Genomic DNA, 6,000 nt, shown 5'->3' with positions numbered 1-6,000 from the left:
TACTGGTTTAAATTAATATAAAAGTGCTGCCCTTCTGTTTTCTGTTTATAGAATTACTTTGAAAGAAGCAGCAGTGAATTTTAGAACTGTTTGGAGTGTGGTTTGGAGAAGACAAGAAAACAAGCAGAAAACTGGCAAACAGATATTTCTCTGATTGCAAACATATCTTTGCATGCCAGAACACTTTGAATTTTCCATAGAAAAGCCAAGTGAAATTGCTCAATAACTTAACTTGCACTTTTTATAGGATAATTATACTTTCTGACATTGTTATTGCGTAATTTGTATCTATGAATAAAATAAAATTAAAGTTTGGTCTTTTTAATGTGTTTTACCCATTAAGATATATCAAACACAAATGTGTCAGTAAAATTTTGAAAAATGGCATAAATGGCTGATCTTTTGGGCCCAAAATTTTTCCAACTGGCTTGCCCTTAAAGTGACTTAAGAAATACATTCCATATTCTCACATATGACATAACTCATCTTGTGTAAAGAAAATTTAATTTGGAAGTAATGCTTCTCAAAACACCAATTACAATATTTTCCTCTGACCAGTTAAAAGTACAAACAGTTGTGTTGTTATGCACATCAAAAGTAGTCTGTTGTTAAGAAGTATTGCACAGCCATCATTATGCTGTCATCAGATGCTTGTGTTTGAGCACTGTATTTTGTTGTTGTAAATAGTGCATTTTCTCTACAACAAAAGTTTTATTTAGGTTTTTGTTCTCATTTATGTTTTATTCCTGTAGTATTATTCTGCAGTAGGAAGCTAACATAAAATCCTTTGCCAGATCCTCAGTTCTTACCAGCCAAAATTATAAAAAATTAACTGGAAACTGGAACAATTGAAAATTCTTAGAATTCTAAAAATGACCAGGTTTTCCTTGGATTGCTCCCAGATGAAAAAATTCCCACATTCTTCCTGGATTTCCAGTTGTCCCATGGTGAATACACCCTGAATCTCAATGACACTGTGCCCACTGCCATCACAATTGACAGTATCATGGGGTCAACATGGGAACACAGAGGGGTGAACTGCTGCAGAGTCTCATGTTTAATGGCTCCACACTTACTCATGACTTCAGCATCCTTCAACCACTTTCCACAGATGATCACGACAGCAGCATCCAAACAGCTGACCAGCTTTGTTGTCTGCTGAGGGCTCAGTCCTACCTGCTGTGCCACAACAATCTGCCTTTCGTCCAAGTCACTTTATGTCAATTGATTTTGCCATTTGATGACTGTACTATCATTAGCATGATTCACCATTCACCTCTTCTCCACTTACATACTTTCCTTCCTGCGTTACGTGCCTGTGAGAACATCAGGCAACATTCAAACTCATGGCAGGCAATTGTCATAGTTTGATATTTGATGATGAGCTAAAGTATTCAGTAGGCCTATTAAAATCTGTTCCTGAAATTGAGCTTAAATGTAATTGGTATATATGTACAACCTAAAGCGACATATGAAAATCTGCACCAGATAGGGACTCGAACCCAGTTTTCAACTTATCCCAAGGAGTCAGCTTACCACTTAGGCTATCTGAGCACCCAAAGTTCCACATGTGGCACACCTCTCTGTTTCTTCTTGAGACTAGTAATTCAGTTACCCACATCCACACACCTTGAGATACCTGTGCAGGTTTTAGAATTGAGACAACACAAAGTCAGATTATCAGTACCATTTTCAAAAATGGCTTCTCAGTGTCTTGATTTGAAAACCTGCCAGATGTGTGAATGGAGATAAGTGAATTAATAATCTATAAGAAGAAATAGATAGGTGTGTGCCATATGGAGTTTTGGTCAGTCTGAGCAGTGTGCTCTGGTAGCCTAAGTGGGAAGACAACCACCAGCAATGGTCATAAAATCCAGGTTCAAGTCCTAGCCTGGCACAAATTGTCAAAAGTCACTTTAGGTTGTACACCTATACCCATTACTGCAAAGTTAAATTTCAGGATTACATTTCCATTGTCATAATGTTTTGGCTTACCAATATCTAAAGTTACATTACTCTATCCTGACTTTCAGAAATATTAGTTCTTTCCTTCAGAAGGGGAGAAGGATAGGTTGGCAAAGGTTAGAAACAAAGGGTATATTTTTTCAGACTTAAGTATGAGAGGGGCCAACATGCTGTGAAGAACTAATAGCTTCAAAAGCTAAAATAGTTACTTGATCCTTTACATGTACCTAACAGTGGGACTATTTCAACTTCTGAAGGTGAATACTGGCCAGTAATTCCAATTTTCACAAATTATAGGAGATGATTCAATGTGACAATTTCAGTAGTCTCCAACACCAGTTTGTTTGTATATAATGTGAAATCATTCAAACTATAAACATCATCTGGGACAAGGTAAATTGTAATCTGACACTGTAAACAATAACACTTGACTCTGCTGTCACGCCTCATTTGACACGATTTTTCGTAACTGTCACATGATTTGTTCACAAATCTGACTGTACTAGGCAGTAGTGCTGCATAGTACTGCTTGTGTTAAAGTCTGTGCCAAACTATAGCATTTGTGTTGTGACTCGCCGATCTTTCAAAGTGCCGCTGCGCAGTTACGGCGTGTCCTCTACATGTCGCGCTGTCTGCCAGCCATGCAGCAGCCGCGCCACCTGAGCGGGCAACCAGCCAGGGGCCACTAGACTTGGACTCAGTGCTGATTTGAATCTTACTGTGTACACGTGTTACTTTGTCTACTTGCTCTGTGACTTACATGTGTTGTGTTGTTTTTGAAATATGTGTTCAACTTGACGTTATAACAGTTGGCAACGAGGTAGTGGTTTTTTTTTCCTTTTCATCGTTGACCCACAGGTTTCCATGCCTACTTTAAAGCAACTATTGCAAGGTCTCATTGAACAGCAAATGTTTCTCAAATCGGTGATTCGCAATTTCATCGCGGCATCAAATGTGGGGCATTTCTCGTTGTTGTCTATACCTCCTTTTTCTCCTTATGACAAGACGACGGAAGACTGGTCTGATTACGAAAAACGTCTTCGACAGCACTTCTTGGCATTTCATGTCGCGGACGAACAAACATGTAAGTCATCCCATGTAGGTTTTCATGGCCGGCATCTTCATCAGTAAACACTTCCGGGCTAAATTGTTGCGGTCGATCTGTAGGACTTCTTCTCCCTGACATTTCGTTCTCAACTACGGAGAACATCTTCTGACGTGACTCGACGACTGGCTGCTAGGAGCTGGGGCCACCGCTTATATGGAGATCGTAGAGGGTGCCACCGCACGTCACATGGCGTCGATGTGTAGCTATCTCTGGCTATCGTCTGTTCTCTCGATTGCAGGCAATCGATTGTCACGTGATTGATGCAATGTTGACTGCCATATTTTGTCCAATTTTAATCCTTCTTCTTTACGATTAAAATTGTATTGATGTTTGTGGATTTCGATTGCCTCTCTATACATAAGTGTATAATAATGCGACGTCCTCGCTAGCACGCTTGTCTCACCGAATTTTATTTCGTGATCTCCATTCTTAAAAACATGTTCCACTACTGCCGATTTGTCGATATGTCCCAAGCAAAAGTTCTTTTGTGCTCCGTCAAACATGTATTGATGCTTCTTTTTGTAGTTCCTATGTAAACCCTGCCACAACTACACGGAATTTTATATACCCCTGGGGTGGCTAGGGGGTGACGAGCATCTTTTGTTGATCTTAGGCAATGACTAATTTTCTTGGTAGGTCTGAAAATAGTCTCCACCTGAAACTTGGCTAGTACTTTCACAATGCGATCCGTGATGTTATGGATGAAGGGAAGAAATACTTTTCCAGCTGATTATATTAAAAACTCTCTACACTTCATTGAGAAACTGAGGGAAATTACTGTCGGTCCGAATGACGCCTCTCAATACAGGGTCGGTGCAGTCCTTGCGCACCGTTTTTCTGATGGTTCTGCACAACCCATTGCTTATGCCTCCAAAATGCTCACAGATGGCCAGCAAAAGTATTCTCAAATTGAAAAACAAGATTTGGCCATTATTTATGCTCTTCATAAGTTTGGTGTTTTTCTCTATGGATCCAAATTTCATCTTGTTATGGATCACAAACCTCTTGTTTCCTTGTTTCATCCATCAATGTCACTTCCCGACAAGGCTGCACACTGCCTCCAGCATTAGGCTCTTTACTGTCTCGTTTCAATTGAGAGATTCATTTCTGGCTCACGTCTCAACATGTGAATGCTGATGCACTGTCTCGCCTTCCCATGGGTCCTGCTCTGGCATTCGGCAGGGACGAATGTTTGTGTTTCACCTGGATGTTGCCGAGCAGCTGGTTTTGGATGGGTACCGGGGACTGGCTGGCGGCTGCTACGGGTTCTGATCCTACCCTCTCCTGGGTTTTACGCTGTATTCTGAAGGGTTGGCCAGATCGTCTGTCCGCTAAGACGTCTGATTCGTTGTGGAACTACTTCGCTTTGCGCTCCCGCCTCACGGCTAGGGATGGTGTTATCCTCCTTTCCACTGACAATGCTTTGCTGCATGTTGTGGTAACTGCGTCTTTGCGTGCTTCGGTCTTGTGCCTCCTTCACCAAGGGCACTGGGGTGTCTCTCGCACAAAATCTCTGGCGCGCCATCATGTGTACTGGCCTGGCATCAACTCTGAAATCGCACACAAGGTCGCTGCCTGCGGCCCTTGTGCGTCATAGGCCGCTGCCCCGAAGGCATGTTTGTCACCGTGGCCTTCGCCTGAGAAGCCCTGGGAGCGTATTCATGCTGACTTCGCGGCACCTTTTTTAGGTACTTATTGGCTACTTGTTATTGATGCCTACTCTAACTTTCCTTTCATTGTCCCTTGCACGTCGCCTACCACTGCGGCAACCACAAGTGCTCCAGCACGCATTTTCTCTTTGGAAGGCCTTCCCTCTACTCTTTTGTTCCCGTCACAGCGTCATGCATGTCACGGCCCCTCATTTCCATCCACAGTCAAAAGGTGAGGCTGAACGACTGGTCCGCACATTTAAGGCTCAGATGAGGAAACTCCTGACTTCTTCCGCTGCTGATGATGCGCTTCTCCAATTTCTGGCTTCTTACTGTTTCACTCCCATGGGCGACCACAGCCCGGCTGAGCTCTTACATGGCCGACACCACTTCATCTTCTGCGGCCTTCCACCTCACAGCTGCAGGTGCCTTCGCTTGGCTGATTCATTGCCGGCGACAATGTATGGGTAGGAGGATATGGCAGGTGGCCAAAATGGAGTCCTGGCCGCATCTTAAGACACTGTGGCCGACGCCTGTATGAAATCCAGACGGACTCGTGTGTTGTAGTAATCATTCGGACCAGCTTCGGCCTCGTATGCCAGCAACGCCTGTTCCGAACGCCGCTACACCACCTTCGGCTCTACCTGATGCTCGGGATCTTGGCATCTCCCATTACTCACAACGCAGCCCTCTCACCATCATCTCGGTGCCAGCACAAGAACGGACGCCACCAGGAGACATGCCCATGCACGAACTGGATGACCATCATCTGTCGGAGCAAATCTACTTGCCTCCTTCTGCTACGGATGCCGACATATCGCCCATGTCTCCTGTTATAACAACCGGACTTGCGCAATGGGCAGATTGATGCACGGGGTCCCAGCAGATTCGACCCCTACGTCTCCTGTCATCTCGACCCATTATCATCGGGGACACTTCCTTCCGTACGGCAAGCCTCCTCCTCGAGACTTTACGGACAGTCAAACAACACCTATGCACGTTAGCAATCTACAGGCCACCTCCATCAAGACCAGTGCAAAAAATTCAAAGGAGAGAAAAGTGTTGTGACTTGCTGATCTTTCAAAGTGCCGCTGCACAGTTACTCGCGTCATCTACATACGGTGCTGTCTGCCAGCCATGCAGCAGCTGCGCCACCTGAGCAGCCAGCCAGCCAGCGGCAGCTAGACTTGGACTCGGTGCTGATTTGAATGTTACCGTGTACACGTGTCTTACTTTGTCTACTTGCTCTATGACTTACATGTGTTGTGTCCTTTTTTA

The sequence above is a fragment of the Schistocerca gregaria genome, chromosome X (genome assembly GCF_023897955.1).
Source record: "Schistocerca gregaria isolate iqSchGreg1 chromosome X, iqSchGreg1.2, whole genome shotgun sequence".
NCBI classification, from domain to species: Eukaryota; Metazoa; Arthropoda; class Insecta; order Orthoptera; family Acrididae; genus Schistocerca; species Schistocerca gregaria.
This window is presented reverse-complemented; position numbering follows the sequence as displayed.